Source organism: Muntiacus reevesi, chromosome 4 (assembly GCF_963930625.1).
Source record: "Muntiacus reevesi chromosome 4, mMunRee1.1, whole genome shotgun sequence".
NCBI lineage: Eukaryota > Metazoa > Chordata > Mammalia > Artiodactyla > Cervidae > Muntiacus > Muntiacus reevesi.
In genome coordinates, this window is record NC_089252.1 from 57,245,936 (window position 1) to 57,264,749 (window position 18,814).

At 48.0% G+C, this 18,814-nt stretch overlaps 1 long non-coding RNA gene across 1 annotated transcript; it reads right to left on the minus strand.

Annotated features, from left to right (window-relative positions):
- Positions 1-1,603: 1,603 nt before the first annotated feature.
- Positions 1,604-11,021, minus strand: LOC136166505 (uncharacterized). The gene is made up of 5 exons (XR_010662932.1): positions 7,707-11,021; positions 6,721-6,831; positions 5,947-6,615; positions 3,012-3,334; positions 1,604-1,738 (listed from the first exon to the last, which is right to left on the minus strand). It is a non-coding gene; the product is annotated as an uncharacterized lncRNA (long non-coding RNA).
- Positions 11,022-18,814: the final 7,793 nt, after the last annotated feature.

The window sequence follows — 18,814 nt, forward strand, 5'->3', positions numbered from 1 at the left end:
CAAGAAGATCTAACCTGTTGATCTGAAAGGAAATCAACCCTGAATACTCATTGGAAGGACTAATGCTGAAGCCGAAGCTCCAAAACTTTGGCCACGATGTGAAGAGCTGACTCATTGGAAAAGACCCTGATGCTGGGAAAGATTGAAGGCAGAAGGAGAAGGGGACGGCAGAGGATGAGATGGTTGGCTGGCAGCACCAACTCAATGGACATGAGTTTGGGTAAACTCCGGGAGATGGTGAAGGACAAGGAAGCCTGGCGTGCTGCAGTCCATGGGGTCGCAAAGAGTCAGACACGACTGAGTGACTGAACATTTATTTTAAGACATTTTATTTTGCATTGGAGTATAGTCAGTTACCGATGTTGTGATAGTTTCAGGTGATCAGCGAAGGGGCTCAGCCATGCACATACATGTTCCCATTCTCCCCCAGGCTCCCCGCCCGTCCAGATTGTACGTATCATTGAGCAGAGTTCCCTGTGCTATATACTAGGTTCTTGTGGGTTATCCATTTTAATTATAGCAGTGTGTATATGTCCACCCCAAACTCCCTAGCTATCCCTTCCTCCAAGACGCCTTGATTTTAGACTTCTAGCTTCCTGCTCTCTGAGAGAAGAACTTTTGTTACCCTAAGCCACCAGTTTGGGGTATTTTGTCTTGGCAACCGTAGGAAACGAACGCTCTCTGAACCGCCTGTCTGTATTAGTTGCCCGCTTTTCAGTGGGGATCCTGCCTCTTCCTGTAAAGTGCAGAAGCTCCTTGTCAGCTCCAGGTTCACCTTCATTCCTCGAGTTCTTTCTCACTCCCGCTTGACCCCCTGGGGCCACTTTGAAAGCAGAGTTTCAGGGGGAAGGGTAGGGCGACTCAGACAGACAGAGATGAGAAGGAAAGAGGGAGCGGGGGTATTTTTAGGCAGAAGAGGCTTTGTGCTCCCCCTCGAGTGGGAAGGCAGGTTAGATCGGAGGATCCGCCTGAAGACATGGAGGAATTTCTGTGTCTCTAACTGCCTGAGCCCTTTATCCCCACAGCCTTTGGTGCCCACCTGTGACTGAGGTCAGCACTGAGTCTCAGGCAGACCCCCAGGCCGTTTGGGGACCAGGCTTACAGAGCCTGGGCCACCAGCGCCCGCCTTCAGTGAAGCCAGCAGCTTGCCTCGCGCCCGGGCCGTGAGCGCCGGTGGAGAAATCACGCACTGGCATTCCAGCCTCCGGCGACGGCCCAATGATGTGGTTTCTCTGAACCCTGCAGAGCATCCAAGGAGGAAGCCCACGACACATTTAAAAGGTCTCTGCTTTGGAAAGGCACTTGGTGGTTGGTGGAGCCGGGTGACGGGTGTAGAAAGGCCGAACCGCTGGAGGAAGGCGGTTGCTCAGGCGCGGGCAGCGCCAGGCGGCAGAGCTGGCTCTGAGAGCGCTTCAGACCAGGATGCGGCTTGGAAATGGAGCCAGCTTCATCAATCATTACTCTTTACTTCCTTCGACAGTGGCGTCTCTTGCTCTCTCACAGTACCTCTCCTGAGAGGCCTCTTCGGCTCCCCCACGAGTCCCCAGACACATCCATCTGGAATTTCAGCCGAAGCTTGAGGATGCTGTCTCGAACGCCCTGCCCTCGGCGCGGGGACTAGACGCGGAGTCCTGCACCAGGAAGCCCGACATCGCCTCCCACACGCAAGGCGAGGAGCCTCCGTCCGTATGCCCTTTGTACGACGGGACTTTAAGACAACTTTTTGTCAAGTTTTCATCTGAAAACTATCAAATGACATGACTGAGAATACTCACAGAGCTATTGCACGCCTGGAGAACCCAATCTATCGTAAATGTTTGGTAAGCAAACCTCCTTTTCAAGGATGTCATTTAACAATTTGACAAATATGTACGGCCTGTTGTTAATTCAAGGCTTACCATGACTATATGTTTTTAGATAAAATTTTTACACCTGAACCAAACTGAATCATCCCTATATAAATGAAATCTAAGGTTCTGTGTTTGGTTTTATCTTCTTGGGGGTGGGGAGGGTGCCTTCACAAAGGAGACATGAAATTCAGAAGCCATGAAGGAAAATATGCATGTGTGCCTATATAATGATAATTTTTTAAAAAGTGTCTGCCTGGCAATGACAAAAATGAGGCAAAAATCACATTAAAAGAAATAAAAGATTGACTGGGCTTGTTATAATGTATAAGATATTAGATCAGTGGCCATACTACTTAAAGACTTTGCATAAGCTTAAGAAAATACCCAAAAAAAAACACAGGGGAAAAAAGATGAGGGGGTAGGTACAGGGAATTCAAAGAGAAAATACGAATGGTAAAATGTGAGAAGATATTCTATCTACTAAAGCAAGAAAAGTCTAAACTATAACACCCTTTTTTCCCTGCTGTTAGACAAAAGCTTCGGTGGGGCAGGGGCACTAGAATTTTTACACACTGGGGGTAGACAGATACACTGACACAGAATTTTTTTGGTATATGCATACTCAGTATATGCATACTTAGTATATGCATACTCAGTAACCCAATAAATCCAATCTAGAAACTTATTCTACGACAATGCTTGCATATGTATACCATTATGTATACAAGAAGAACAATCAATTAAATTATGGTGCATCTATTTAACAACACCACGTACCAGCTAAAAAGAATGGAGAGTTATTGTGAATACTAACCTGAAAACCGCCTGTGATATACTGTTAAGGGAGAGACTCAAGCTGTAGAATAAGATATACACATGTAATAGTTCTATTTACATAAAACTTATGAAGATAGACAAATAGGAGGTAGTTTAGTAACACAGAATGCTACACACCAGCAGATTCAGTGGTGAGACCACCAGCTTTCCTGTGCTACTCTATGGTACGCATGTGTGTGTTCAGCTGCTTAGTCGTGTCTGACTCTGCAACCCCATGAACTGTGGCCCCCTGGGCTTCTCTATCCATGGGCTTTTCCAGGCAAGCATACTGGAATGGGTTGCCATTTCCTCCCCTAGGGGATGTTTCAGACCCAGGGATCGAACCTGTGTCTCCTTCACTGGCAGGTGGATTCTTTCCCACTGCGCCACCTGGGAAGCCCATTTTATGGTGCAGAACTTTGCAGAAAATAGCCTATCTTTTGATCATCACATTAAGTCACAGATTGTGGAGCAGGTTCTTCAAAGTCATGATCTGGGACCTTCCCCTCTGTATTCCCCAGATCTAGTTCAGGGGTAGGCATCACAGGAAGTCCAGTGGCCATTTGTTGATTTTATAGGGCTTCACCTTCTCCCACCGCATGCCGCTGCAGAGGTGAACGTGGCTTTATCTTGATTCAAGGTCAGCTTGAGTCTACTCTCAAAGCCAACTACAAGAGAGTTTGGTGAAAGCAAAAACGTAAGGACACGGGAACTGCCACCCAAGTCTGGTCTGGCTTGTCTTCACTGGTGCTGCAGCCAGTGGCCACCCGCCCATCCCAATCTGAAGGCCTTTAAATCAGTTGACAAGGAAAAGCTCAGTTTACAAGGAAAGACACAGTGGGTTAAAGGGCTACTGATAAGGTGAATAGAGGGCAATAGAGGGCAATAGAGGGCAATAGAGAAGCAAGAGAGAGGAAACGGAGGAAGGCAGGCAAAGGGAGCCATGTGATACCAGGAGAAGCTCACAGACAGCAATCAAGACACACAAGCACAAGGTTAGGTATTAATATACAGAACAATTCTCAGAAAGGCCAGATGACCTGAGTTTGTCTTTTAACTGCTCCTAACTCTAGTCTTCAAGCCCCCTTGAAGATGACCTCAAATAGAAGAATCTTTCCTAAGTGAGAGAGTGCAACATTAATAAAATAAGCTCCTTGAAATGAATCTCCAAGCTGGATCTGCAAGCCTCGGCTCCCGAGAGCGCACCAGTCTCCGAGCTGGCCCTTCACACAGGTGTCGGGCATCGCAGTGACTTGTCTTACTCTTCGGTCTGGTGTCATATTATCAAAAGCGAATATTTATCTTACTAAAAGCCGTGACTCTAAGCTCTCCATGGTCGTTGACTCTTTTCCTCTTCCCAACAGCCCTTTTAGGTACAAATGAAGTAGAAACCCTACTTCGAAGTTGAAGTATCTGTATGGCTAAGTCGTTTGTCCAAGGTCACCAGGTTAGTATATATGGGATCCTTACATTTTAATGTGGATCTGAATCACCCAGACATCTTATTAAAATGAGTCAGAAGGTCGGGGTGAGGCCTGAACTTCTGCACTTCTAATAAGCTCCAAGGAATGCCAATGCTTCTGTTCCCACAAGCCACATTTTGAGTAGCAGGACTCTAGATCTCAGGTCATGCTGGTTACACTTTCAAAGCCGAGCTACGATACCAGCTGTGGGCTCCAAGGGTGTAGATTAACTTCTCTGTTTAAAAGAAGAGGTGGCGAAGGATGGTCTCTGGATGCTGTAAAACTCCACAGCTTAAAACTATTGCAAAATCTTCATATAAAAAAAAGTTACCACCGCCTTCCTAGGCCACCCTCAGGGCCCAGGCCCCACGGCCTGTACTCTACTGTAGAGAAAGAACATGACTCACAATGGACAAGTCTTTCCACAGGAAATGATGTCAAAACACATCACCCCAAAATACGCCCCTATGGCGTTTGGATTATTTTGAGATAAAAGCAACTGAGAACCAGCAGATGCAGGAAAAGCTCTTTACCTTCCGCAGCTGCCTAAAAATAAGGCATAAATTTCTCCTTTTGAAAAGGAAGTTCACATTTATCATGTAATTTCCATTTGGAAAGATGTCTATACCAGGAAGAGAGCTACTCAGGAAACAACTATTATGTGCATAACAAGAAGACCCTCTTTCACCCCGAATTTCCTCTCCCGCTATGTTGCTCTCCAGCCCAGAAGCCCCGAAGCCCTTCTCCTTTCTTTAGCTTAATGTGGTATACAAGCCCTAATCATTCGACCACCCCCTTGAGTCCCATTTTCCCTACGAAGCTTCATGCAAGGTACAGAATTAAAATTGTTTTTATTTAATCTTTTTTCAGTTTGACTCCTAGGCCCTAGACATGGAACCGAGGAGGGTGGAGAAAAAAGGCTTTTTCCTCCTGCTGCGTCTAAGCTGAGAGATCACGGGAGCCTTGGAGCTCACCTGGTGGAGCAGAGGGGAGAGGGAGCGTGGGAGAATACACGGGTTCAGGCTCGATCCCTGCTCGGGGGCTGAGGTCCCACGTGAAGCAGGCCACTCACATGTGTCTCACAGACCCAGTGAGCGAGGGTGATGCAAAGCCTCTGAGGGGTTTTAAGCAGAAAATGGATAAATGGACTGGGATTCTAGCTTAAGGAGCCACAGTGTGTAGAACACCGAGTGAGGAGGAATGTGTGTGCGCGCATGAGTCAGTCTCCCACTGGGATCCGACTCTCTGCGAGACCGTATAGACTGTGGCCCGCCAGGCCTCCATCCACGGGATTCTCCAGGCGAGAACACTGGAGTGGGTTGCCATTTCCTTCTCCAGGGATCTTCCCAGCCCAGGGACAGAACCTAGGTCTCCTGCCCTGAAGGACATTATTCACCGTCTGAGCCCCCAGGGAAGCCCTGGGTGGGGGCAGGGGAGAACCCCAGGTTGGAGACCAGTGTCTCGGTTCCAGCAGACAATGACCGCGGGGGTCTCGGGGGAAGAGACACACTCGAGAGACATTTGGAAAGAGGACAGAGGGAAGAAAGTGAAAGATAAGAAGGAGGCGATCGAGAAGAAGCTGGTGTTAGAAGATAAGTTTAAAAAAAAGGTAAAATCATGACTCATAAGGACATAAGATGAACACAAGCCTAAGATTTTATTCCACTCATAAAGAAGGAGCCAGATGTTATAACTGGTTCAGGGCAGAAGCTGAAAAGCAGACCTATTTACCGAGGAGGGACACTGAAGAGAAGGTGCAGAAGGAGGCAGAGGGCAGGGGTCCTGCGTGTCCACCAGACGGGACAGGCTGGGCTCACCCGGGGCTCAGGATGCCGCTGCGCTCCGGCGGCTGCGCACCATTCACGGATTTCTGCAGTCGTCCCCACGGAGTCAGAGCTCTCAGGAGGGTGTCCCCTTGACAAGGCAAAGCTTTTCACAGAAGCACAGCTGGGCCTTGAAGCAGGCTGACTCTGCGATGTCGGACGTGAGCACCTAGGGGGACGTTCACAGGGAACATGGGCAGGAGGGGGTGTTGAGGGCGGGGGCGAGGAGGGGGCGGCAAACTGGCTCAGCCACACACATTTCTGTTTTCTTTTTTTGTTCCGCACAGATCGAACCCACGCCCTGCAGGGGAACCGTGGAGTCTCAACCATGGACCACCGGGGAAGTTCCCGGTCACACTTCAGCAGCTGCCCTTCCCCCGGTGGAGATGAGGCTGGGCAAACGCTTGCCGGTATTCAGGGGACCGCCCGTCACGGCAGGGCACTCGGTTTCAGACCAAGAGTGCGTTAGTCACTCAGTCGTGTCCGGCTCTTTGCAACCCCGGGGACTGTAACCCGCCAGGCTCCTCTGTCCATGGAATTGTCTAGGTGGGAATACTGGGGCAGCCATCCCCTTCTCCAGGGGATCTTCTCAACCCAGGGATCCAACCTTGGTCTCCTGCACGGCAGGCAGATTCTTTTCCCATCTGAGCCACCAGGGAAGTCCTGTTCAAACGAAGAGAGGGATGTCAACTAGAAAAGCCAAATATCTAAGGCCAGTGGCCCTGACTTGGGCAAGGTGGTCCTGTTTTGGTTTCAAGGATAAAGTACCTCCAAGGCTCAGTGGCTCCAGTCTGGGGGGGAGGCATTTAACATTGATTGAACACCATTTCACCAAAGGTTCTGTGTATCTTGATACTGTATATTCCAAATAGATCTTGCCTGTAAGGAATTTCCAGTGTGGCTGTTTTAATCTGGAATACAGTTTTCATCACAAAAACAGCTCACCCATGTGAGCACTTTCCCATCGCAACAACCCTCTTTCTTAAGAGTCTGTGAAACAGGAACTGCTTTCCAAACCCACAAGTGGAAAATGGGCAAGGGATTGTCTTCAATTTGTCAATTTATAGGAAAGGACACATAAAAATTATTTTTAGAAACTGAGTTGGTTTTGTGGCTTCTGTGTATAATGTTTTCAATACAAGGAAGCCATAAAACCAAGCTCAGCTGAGGCACGCGACTGCTGGGGACATTTCGGATCATTTTGGTTCATGAATACGGGGGTAGTTTTAATAGTGTGTATTGGATTTCTGGGTTTTTACTAAGCAAAGCAATACGGGCTATTAGAACTAATTAAAAACAACTAGAAGATAGGAAGATGAGATAAGAGTCGAAATTGTGCAGATTCTAGAAGGAATCCTGCTGTTTCCCAGCCTCTGAAACTCTTTCTCCCAGCAAAGTGGCCCCTGACCCTTTCCTGCAGTCTGGGAAGCCCTTAAATAGAGGTATTTGGGTCCTTTAAAGTGGCTTTGACAGGTTCTGTGCTGTGGCCACAGAGACCCGAAATTTGGAGGGACGGGAATTCCAGGTCCGCAAAGCAGACGGGCCGTGGCCTGAGCTCAGCCCGAGGTGAGGGTCTGCGCCCTGCCCGCCTGGCTGCACGTTGATGACCGCTCAGCCGCGCTCCCGCCTGCCCCGTCTGCGGGCGAACGTCCAGATCGCTGGGGTCAGGCCCACCCACTCACCCGACGCCAAGCACTCAGGACTGGGGCGCACTGTCCTTCAGACGCCCTGCCCACCCTGGACCCCGCACAAACCTCAGCCCGCATCCAGGAGGCGCTCCCTCCAAACGGCCTGGCCACCACAGAGACCGGATCAGCGCGGGCCGGCCTGCTGCCCTGCCCGCATCCACTGGGCCACGGCCGTCTTCACGCGGAAAATCCAGCTCCTGCTGGGTTACAGCACTGTCTAAATTTACATCGGAACTGAAATCTGCCCTTTAAAACAGGTTCACATGCTATGGGAGCATCACGGGACGCTGGGGGCCTCTGGTTCAAGTTGGCTGGTTCCCTGCTGACAAATTGAAGCTTTCTTCTCCAGATACTGTCCTGCGCCTCACGCCACCCTCTTCTGCTTCCATTCAAAATCCCTGCTCTTGTCCACAGCAGCAAAAAGCATCTCTGAGATACACCACAGTCTGGGTTGTATAGAAGATGTGTGGTTTAGTTTTTTAAACATAATTTTAGATATGTTCACCCTTCTTCTCCCCAACATTAAAACTCACTATGCCCCATGCACAGATGTGTATGTATGTGAACATGTGTGTGGGTGTTAGTCGTTCAGTCTGCCCAACTCTGCCCCCTCACGACTGCAGCCCTCCAGGCTCCTCTGTCCGTGGGATTTCCCAGGCAAGAATACTGGAGAGGGTTGCCATTTCCTACCCCAGGGGATCTTCCTGACCCAGGGATCAAACCCAAATCTACGTGGCTTTTGCATCTGCAGGCGGACTCTTCACTGCTTGAGCCACCTGGGAAGCCCATCATTCATCCCAGGAAGCACGTCCTGAGGGCTCATGATGTGCCAGGACTCTGCTAAGGGCTGTGTACGCACCCTCGTCCAATCTTCCTAACAGTTCTCTGTTTAGCCCTAAGTATTGTATGAAAAATCTGAAGCTCAGAGAGATAACGTAATTTGTCTAGATTCACAATTAGAGTGAGGCAGAGCAGGATTTGAACCCAAGTTTAGACGACCCTGGATGTTCTAAATCTCAGCATTGTCCATGCATCCCAGTCCTTGGCACGGTCCTGGGCACATAGAGGGTCTTCAATACATATTTTTTCATTTAAAAAAAAAATTTTTTTTAATTTATTGGAGTATAACTGCTTTATAACATGCTATTTTCTAATGTACAACAAAGTGAAACAGCTATATATATACAGAAACCAACACATTGAAGCAATTATCCTCCAACTAATAAAAATTAAATAAAATAGAATGAAAAAGAGGGTATATATGTATTCAATACAGGTTTGTTGAGTAAATGAACGCTTAACCTCTTTTTAGTTAGATTAAGACAGATTAATTAAGATAATCAATTATCATATATTAAGTACCTTCTTTTACCAGTCACTGTGCTTTGAAATGAAGAAGCAATTACTGGTTTATCTAAGATAATACCCATAATCAGAAATGAGACAGACTTCCCTGGTGGTCCAGGGGTGAAGACGCCATGCTTCCAATGCAGGAGGCTTGAGTCTGTTCTTGGTTGGGAAACTGAGATCCCACATACTGAGAGGTGCAACCAAAAAAACATAAAACAAACCAAACAAAATTGTGTTTTTGAAAACAATCAGTAATATGGCAGAACCAACTCTAGAACACACTTTTTTTTTTTTTAATAAAACTGCATCACTGACTCTTAGTTTTTACTATTATTTTCTTTGACTCTTACTTTTATCAGCTATGATCACTCAATTATCCATTTCAGCTTGGAGAGGGAATAATTAAGACAAAGTGAGGAAGAAATGGATTTCTTTTTTGATATAACCAAGGAAGACTACAAAGCGTAAAACAACAACAACAAAAAAGTCAAAGAGGATGTGTAGTAATACACAGGATGTCAGACCTGGAGGAGATTACATTCAACTGGGGTGCCAAGGAGGAAGTCGGCGTTTCCTCTTTAGGTGGTTTTCAATGTCCTTCCACTTGGCAGAGCGCATGGTGATCGCAGACCACAGAGGAGAACGGCTGCCACGGAAAACCTCAGCCCAGAGGACTCAGGTTACCGGGGGCCTCCCTCAGCCCCCACCCCGAGGCAACAGCCAAGAGCTAGGGTTTATAAAAAAAGAAAAGAACAAAGTAATGCCATTTTGCGGCAACATGGATGCAACCGGAGACTATCACACTGAGTGAAGTTAGAAAGACAGATCCCGTGTGAGATCACTTATATGTGGAATCTAAAATACGACACAAATGAACCTATCGATGAAACAGAAACCAAAGAGGGATTTAGAGAATAGACTGCTGGTTGCCAGGGGGCAGGGAGGTGGGAGGGCAAAGGCGGGGAGCTTGGGACCAGCAGATGCAAAGTGGTGTGCACGGAATGGACGAACAAGGGCCTAAGGTACAGCACAGGGAACGCAGTCAACAACCTGTAACAAATCCAGACGGAAAATCAGATGAAAAAGAGCCTATACGTGTGTGTGAGTCACTTTGCTACACCGTAGTAATCGACACAACATTGCAATTCAACCATATTTCAAAAAGAAAGGGACAAACAGCAAGAGTGAGGGCTTTGACACCAGCTCCGTCTGGGTTCAGACTCGGTCCCCACTACTAAGCAACCTCACGACTGTGGATGAAAGACAGCTGAGTCCCCATAAACAGCTTCTTGGCATTTGCTATGTAGTATCTATTATATTTGTTATTAACTGTGATTAGTTACTAATAAAATAATTACAATGAAATCTTAAAAAGAATTTTGAGGAGAAACAAAGCCTCCTGTGAAGGTCAGTTGACAAACACCCATTATTCAAAGTGCACTTGACACTCTTTGCCCAAGCAAAGAGAAAAGAATCACTCCTAGGAGGCCAAAAAAACAGGAAATGAATATTCGTCCCCAGATGTCCTGGGGCAAGACAATATGGTGCCTCCAACCAAACAGACAAAAATATCTGCAGACCGGGAGGAGAAACAAATTCCAAGCCAGAATCCTTTGCTTGTTGATACTAATAAAGAGTTCAAGCCAATTATTTCATGAAGAGGAATTGCTATTTATAACCAAACTCATTTTATATTTCTAAGAGGTCATGAAGTATAATATAAAACCTATAACCAATCACTGTTATGGAGTGTGGCTCCAGCCGCTTCCAAATTATTTTATTGTTTTTATAACATCTTGAATTAAAGGAAAAAATAATCTTCAGGTGATTATTCTGCCAAAGAAACCTCCTGTGGAGTTGACCTGCCTCTCCCAGTCGAGGTCCCAGAGGGCAGAACTAGCTCAGCTCATTTCTGCCTGGGAGTGAGGCAACCTGCACAGCCAGAGGGGAAAGGCCACCTAAAGCGAAGTTAACTAAGCAATCCGGGCGTAAATCAGAGGAAGAAAGAGCCATTTTTATACTTCCCTCCTTGAGATTCCCATCCAGTCCATCAACAGGTCCTGTCAAATCTCCCATCAAGACAGAGCTTGAATCCCTCCCCCTCCCCCCATCACTCCATTTTTGCAGCCAACACCTGTTCCTCAGATCGATTCACATGCTGGACTGAGCCTTTTCAAGCTGACCGCATCTCACTGCCCTGCAAGGCTTTAGCTGTTCAGTTATGGAAACTCCAGAATCCTGGCAGGGCTGCGGGACCCCTGCTTGCTCTTACCAGTCACCCTGGACTTTCTCAGCTTCTCACATGACACAGAGGGAGTCAGCAAATGCCTGTTGAACATTTGAACAGATTAATGTGCATGGTTGGCTTGACAAGGGGAAAAGGAGAGGCAGGGATGAACAGTTCTGAGCCTTAACCACCAAGATAATCATTTTCCTGGGAGAGGAGACAATATTTTAACAAGTTGTCAACAGGTGCAGGAAAATGCAAACCTAGGTATTTTTATTTAAAACAGAAATTCTGCAGACTAACAGGTATACTACTCACAGGGCTTCCCAGGTGGCGCTAGTGGTAAAGAACCCGCCTGCCAATGCAGGAGACATAAGAGATAGGGTTTGAATGCTGGGTCAGGAAGATCTCCTGGAGGACATGGCATCCCACTCCAGTATTCTCGCCCAGAGCCTGGTGGGCTACATCCACGGGGTCACAAAGAGTTGGACATGACTGAAGGGACTCAGCACACATACTACTCTCAGTAGAGATTTAAAGGAGGAATGTTGGTTAAAATTCCACTTTTCTGATGCAGGGCGAGCAGGTTTGATCCCTGGTTGCGGAACTAAGATCCAGCATGCTCCAGGATGTGGCCAAAAAAGAAGAAGAAGAAAGGGCAAAAAATGTCGTTTTTAAAAAAGTGAAGGAATGTCATCACAATTCACAGGTAAAAATCCTTTTTGTGCTGCTGCTGCTAAGTCACTTCAGTCGTGTCTGACTCTGTGCGACCCCATGGACTGCAGCCCACCAGGCTCCTCTGTCCATGGGATTCTCCAGGCAAGAACACTGGAGTGGGGTGCCATTGCCTTCTCTACCTTTTTGTGCAGATTCTTCCTATTTGTAAACTCAAAAGAACAGGTGATTTGACGACAGGGACAAGGAAATGTCTACTGCGATGGAGCTACATGGTGATGATCTGTGTTTTCTGGGCTTTCTCGGGAACAATAAGCTGTTCTGACTTGAGCTTGTGAGTGCTGGCCTGGCACCTTAGCTCGCACTTCTGTTAACGGTTGACTTTGCTGCTCTTTTGCTTTTCACCTCTTTAAACCACGGGCTTGGACCACAGCAGTGGTAACATCAGGCAATGTTAGGAGGCAGGTCTCCACTAATGTGATAACAAAGGTCCTCTTCCAAGAAGAACCTTAGAAAAGGGAGATTCCTTTCCAACATCCTGGCCCAATTGTTCTATATTCCAGAAGCTATTAATTGTCTCTGCTCCCACCACAGGAAAATGTTTGGTCTCAGGGGAAGCAAGCCAATTAAGCAGTTGCTTAAGGGGGAAACCAAAATAAGGTAGGAAATCTGAATGGAACCACTGACTGTTCTTCCTGAAATCTAACGAGGACGACATTCAGTTGGCAATTCAGCAGACACTTTGCATCAGCGTCTGTCATGGAATGCAGTGACTGCAGTTGAATGTAATTCAGCTCTCCGAGACAAGGGAGGAGGCAGGCCTTTGATCATGCTTTGGCGGACAGAAGGTTGAAGGTTGTCTTCAGTTGCAGAGGGCATGGTAGATAGACTCTGAGCACCTGGGCTGTTGGAATCCAATAATCCAAACCCACCCTCCACCATCTCCTTCGTGTAGTGGGGTGTCACAAGGCAGGAGTCTTTGGCCCGGTTTTTGCTGGAACATTCTCAACCTGTTGTACTTCCCGTTACCTTCACTGATTCCCTCAAAGTCCAGCCTTGCCCAGGCTCTGCAGGGGTGAGGATCAAAGTGGGAGGATATGTTCAGAATGTGATGCAGTAAAAAGCGACTTTCTAAAATGTTCCAATGAAATGGAAAAGAAAATTAAAAATTTAAGCCTCTTAAAATGTAAATGGTGCCAGTGCGCTGTGAGATTTGGACTCTCGCCCATTAAAAAATGGAAAAAAGAAAGAAGAAAGCCAGAAAGCTGGGGGCTTATGAGATGAAGTACGAAGAACAGTAGGAGGTCTGTAGCTCAGCTGTGACCCGGGCCTCCCTGTCCTCACTGGGTTTTATGTCTCCCACCCAATCTTTCCCACAAGGTTGCTCATGCTGGTGACCCTAACTGTATGTGAAAGGTAAGAAGTACTTCTGTGAATGCCTGATATCATTCATTTAATCGAAAATGGAAGGCAAGGAAAGAGTCATTTCTGTAGGAGGACGGTGTTTGAGGATGCTTCCACCGGCCTGCTCACAAAAGGCACTTGTAAGGCCTCTCTGACGGGTGAGAAGGGAAAGTCCTATGCTGGGCGGCTTTCCACGAAGGGCGACATGTCTCACCAGCCTTGATTCAGCTTTCTCGAAATAACCTGTCTCGGAGATGCCTCTGGTGACATGCCCTCATCCTAACGGAGCGGGTGCCCTCCCCCACCAGGGCGCCCCCAGAAATCTTTAAGGGCAGAACCCAGGTGTCTTCACTTTCACGTAGCCCCATCAGAATGAAATGTCTCTTCTATCCCGGCCCCACACGCTGGGTTCGAGCATCTCCTTAGCATGTCATTTGTCCAGCCTTGGGCATTCACGTCCTGCTGGGCTGGGTGACCCGGGCCACCCACGTGAAGTCTTCTGTGACTTGGTTTCCTCTAGTGGGCCAGCTCAGCACCCTCCACATGGTAGGACCGTTATCACATTTCCCCGTGACCGAACATTGACTGTCTCTTTCTCTCTCTGTTTTTTTTTTTTTTTACATACCACTTTTCAGGTCTAGTCATAACAGCTAACTGCACTACCGGAAAACTGGAACTTTGCCACAGAGGCGGGCAGGCATTTCCACAAGGTTATTTTTCTTTCTCAACGTACAGAAAGCATTTCCCGACAAATACTATTCTCCTACGTGATGAAAGGATCAGAGACATGGAGCAGGACTGTGTGGGGGACACACACTTGTTATCATGACTTTACACAAATCAAAAAACTTTTTCAGCCTCTCTAAGCCAAGCGGCTTTCAGTTGCTCACGTGTTAAATGCTTGTACAACCAGAAATGTTGTCATTGGGTTGTTTAGCTTTTCCACATTCACTCAAGAATTATGTAATGTCCAAAATCCTCACTGACTTCAGAGTAAAAAAAAAAATGTTTGATGAAAATCTTAGGTAAAAATGAAATTGTAGACTACGCGTAGTATAATTTGTTTATTGTTGTTTAGGAGTAGCAAAGGTTTGAGAATACAGATTCTCAGACAGATAGGTGTCAATCAGGCGGAAAGACAATAAGATCATGTGTACATTTTACTTTCTGATTATTTGCATGTTTTTGCTGCTTAATAATAGTAAAAACTAAAGCAATCAAGGACTTAATACGGGCTACATACCGGTCTAAGTTTTTGCATGTATTGATTCTCTGTTAGGTTTTATTATTATCCCCATTTTATAAATAAGGGACTGAGGAACCAAGAGGGTGGGAACCTGCCCAAAGTCACACAGTTGTAAACGCAGGGCTACCACCTGCCCCTGCACTCCAACTCCCGATCCCTTACTTGCTTAGAATTTTGACGGCTGGGTCTGCACTGCTGCCGAGGGCTTTCTCTAGCTGCTGCGGGCGGGGCAGCTCTCTGGCCCCGGGGCACAGGCCGCCCACTGTGCCGACTTCCGCGTTGCAGAGCGTGGCGGCAGTAGTTGAGCTGCACGGGCTGACTTGCCCTGCAGCGTGCGGGATCTTTCTGGACCAGTGGTGGAACCTTCTTCCCCTGCACTGGCAGACAGATTCTTAACCACTGGACCACCAGGGAAGTCCCCAGAATCCAAACTCTTAACCACTGTGCGAGACTGCTTCTATACTGATCATTAAAGGCTATGAAGAATTACTGAGTTGTAACAATTTAAATATTTTGGCTAAGCCATATGACTTGGATTGAGTCATTTAACTTCTCAGGATAAAGTAAGATAGAATTTAACCTTGCTTAAAGAGCTCTGGACTTCAGAATTGGCTTCTAGGAGGTAATCCCTAATAGCAGTGTTTTTGTTTAAAGTGATGACGGGCCATCCCAGAAAGACCATTGATGTCATTGAGGGTGGGGGCTCTGGGTCATGCCTGGAGGGATCTGGAAATAAGAAACTGAGGTCTACCACGTGGGCTGTCAATCAGTAATACCTGTGTAATGGCTCCCCCAAACCCTCCGAACCCCAAGACTTGGATGAGCTGCCCTGGCTGGGGAGGGATACTCCATGTGTATCATCCCCCATCGGTACCAGGAGACCGAAGTGTCCCGACTCTGTGGGAAAAGAACTGCAGACACTTTGCATGTGCAACCCCCTGGGCTCCGCCCCGAGTCTCTTCCCCTGACTATTATATCCTACCTGTATCCTTTCTCCACAGTCAGCTATAACCATGAGAATAATAGCTTTCAGCGAGTTCTGCGAGTCTTTGCAGCAGATGATAAAATCCGAGGGTGGTTTGGGAACCCCTCGAACTTGCAGTTGGACTCAGAGGCAGGGTGGTCTTGGGTGGTGACTGCCTCCTGTAATCTGAATCCTCAGAGTTCTGCAGTCTCCTCCTCAGTAAAATGATGGTATTGAAAGAAATGATCTTTTAAGTCTCCCGTAGAACCCACTAGTGTTATTCTGTCAAGGGTATTTGCAGTTGCGCAAGGCTTCTCTGGAGGCTGGAAGACTTAACCCGAAGGAGTCCGCAGTGAGGGGCTGGGGGGGCGGGCGAGAATGGGGGTGACGCTTCTCTGCAGAAATCACGCCACGCGTGTCACTTGCAGGTCCAGGGGGCTCACGGCGATGATGGCCGTGGTGGCTTGGGGGTAGGTCTTCTCGGCTCCGAGTCAACGTCTGCATCTAAGTACACTAGCCAGTCGGCGCTGTTCTTCCGCAGGCTGGCTGGCTCAGTGGAGCCCATGCACCCAGAGTCTATCTGCTCCAGCTGCAGAAGTCAGAGAGTGTGCTAGCAGGCTTCCAACATGCCGTGAGCTAAAGCTTCAAGTCCGGGGCATTACTTGGAGGCCTCATGGCCTCCTTTGATTTTCCCTGCATTCATTTGTTCCCAACCTTTGGGGGACCTCCAGGAAGGGGTCTCTCTCAGCTTAAATGCTTCACTCAACTTTTCATAAAATCTTTGGAATGCTTTCAGGCACAAGAGGAAATGGTCTCAGTAGAGCTGTAAAGCCTTTTGTTTCCCCAGTTTTGCCATTTTGTTCCCCAATTTGCCAGAACTCCAGAACTAAAAGATAATAAACCAGTGTTGTCTGAGACACGAAGTCTGTGTAATTTGTTGCACAAAGAGAAGAAACTAACGCACAGAGCTGTCACCAGCACGTTGTCGAGCGGGGATCTGAACTCAAGTGTCTGCGTCAAAGATCAGCCCTTCCCTCAGCGTCCCCGCCCCGTCAGTATTCCCATGTTATCGGATCCGGAGCCCCTATGGCTGATCATTATCAACATCCAGCGGTCACAGATCCACTTCTCTGCGGGTTACGGGGAGAGAGGCATGAGGAGTCCTGCAGCCAACACAGAGGCTGAGAGCTCAGGCTTTCCGAACCCCAGTCCCCTAACCTCTACTCTGGCCACCTCCTGCGAAGGGCTGACTCCATGTAAAAGCCCCTGATGCTGGGAAAGACTGACGGCAGGAGGAGAAGGGGATGAGCTGGTCGGACGGCATCACCGCCTCAATGGACGCGAGTCTGAGCAAACTCAGGGAGACAGTGAAGGACAGGGAGGCCTGGCGTGCTGCAGTCCGTGGGGTCGCAAAGGGTCAGACACGACTGAGCCACTCAACAGCAGAGAGTGAGGACCATGATGGCACAGGCTTTCCAGGGATTTTTAAAGGATTCAGTGAAATAGTCCAAGTAAATCACTGCATGCCGTGCTTGGCACAGAAAACCACACTAAAAATATATTATTCTCTTAAAACTTTATTGAGTGCTTAATATTACCTTCTAGCCTTTTGCTAGGGAGTTTTAAGTTCAGAATTTCAGCTTTGCAATGGACCATCACAAGGCTTCTCCAATAGAAAAAAACGATCTCATTTTTATATAAAACTTGCAATTTAGTATCTAGCTATTAGCTGTTATTTTAGAACAAATGATCTAGTGAGTCGAATAGTGTCTCTCCAAAATTCAAGTCCACCAAAACCTCAGAGAGCAACCTCACTCAGAAACAGTTTCTGTTCCTAGAGAACAGACTCAGGGACACACGGGGTAGGAGAGGGGGGTGAGAACTGAGACAGCAGCGTTGAAATGCACACATCCCCACAGGTGAACTGTTACAGACAGAGCGGGAGTTGCGGGGTAACACAGGGGGCGCAGCCTGGGGCTCCCCGACAGCCCGGAGGGATGGGAGGGGTGGGCGGCGGGAGGGAGGGGGCGTCCGTGCAGCAGAAGCCGGCACAGCGGGGCAGAGCAACTGTCCTGCAACTAAAAATAAACAAATTTCTAAGAAAAGACGCAGGGTCTATGCAGCTGTCATCAAGGTAGGAACTGACTTAAAATCATCCTGGACTTGAGTGGGCCCTACGCTCAATGATGGCGTTGTTATAAGAGACAGAAGAGTCCCCGCAGAGACGCCCAGGAAGCAGAGACCCAGCGGGCCCAAGGGCTGTGGGCAGCCATCAGAACCCAGGCAGAGGCAGGAAGGATTCTCCCCTAGAACTTCCAGAAGCTTTGATTTCAGACTTCTGGCTTCCTGAACGGTAACACTAGGTCTCCTGCTGTTTTGAGCCACCAGGTTTGTGGTAACTTGCTAGGGCCGTCCTAGGAATCTCATACCCATGGTAATTTGGGGACCCCTCTAGTCACCCCACGGTGGGAGGGAGCCCTTCATCTACCGCTCCAGGTTCTCTCCGTCTTTCCCCAAAAGGAAGAAATAGTTCACACAAGAGAACGGTTCTTCTCCGTCTCCACTTTGCAGCACGTGGACTGCGGCTGGTGCAAAAGGAAAGCAAAGTCAATCAGCAAGGATTACTCTTGATGGCTAGAGTGCTCCACTGGGCTAAGAGCGGAGGAGGGGGCTTTGGTGGCCCAGTGGTTGAGAACCCGCCTCCCAGCGCAGGAGACGAGAATTCGGTCTCTGGTCAGGCAACCAAGATCCCACACGCCTCGGACCAACTAAGCCCGCGCGCCCCAGCCGCTGAGCCCGGGAGACATAGCAGGGGTCCCACGTGCCGCAGCCAGCACCCGTGCAGCCGAATATTAATAAAATAAACACACCAAAATTTTCTTTAAAGAGCAGCAGTATTTTTGTGCTGCTCGTTAGCTGCATGATCTTGAGGGACGGACGTGACCCTCTGAGACATCCATTTCCTCCAAGTGAACTGGGTGCACAAAATACTCTCAAGGTCCCGAGCATAGAATTCTTCAGCAAACAATACTCCTTAGACCAAAGGGAAGAGGAAAGAGGAGAATCTGAAGAACCCTTGGAATCCTGGGTACCTCCTCCCCAAGACAAAAGGGCTCACATAAATGCCTAGACCCACGTATTACCTAGGGCTTCAGTCATACTGTGGTTTTGCGCCTACAGTGGCCTGCTATGAAACACACGGGTTGACGACAGATTGTCCTTTTAATTGTAGATGTACCTGGGGCTTCCCAGGTGGTACCAGTGGTAAAGACCCTGCCTGCCAATGTTGGAGGTGTAAGAGACGTGGG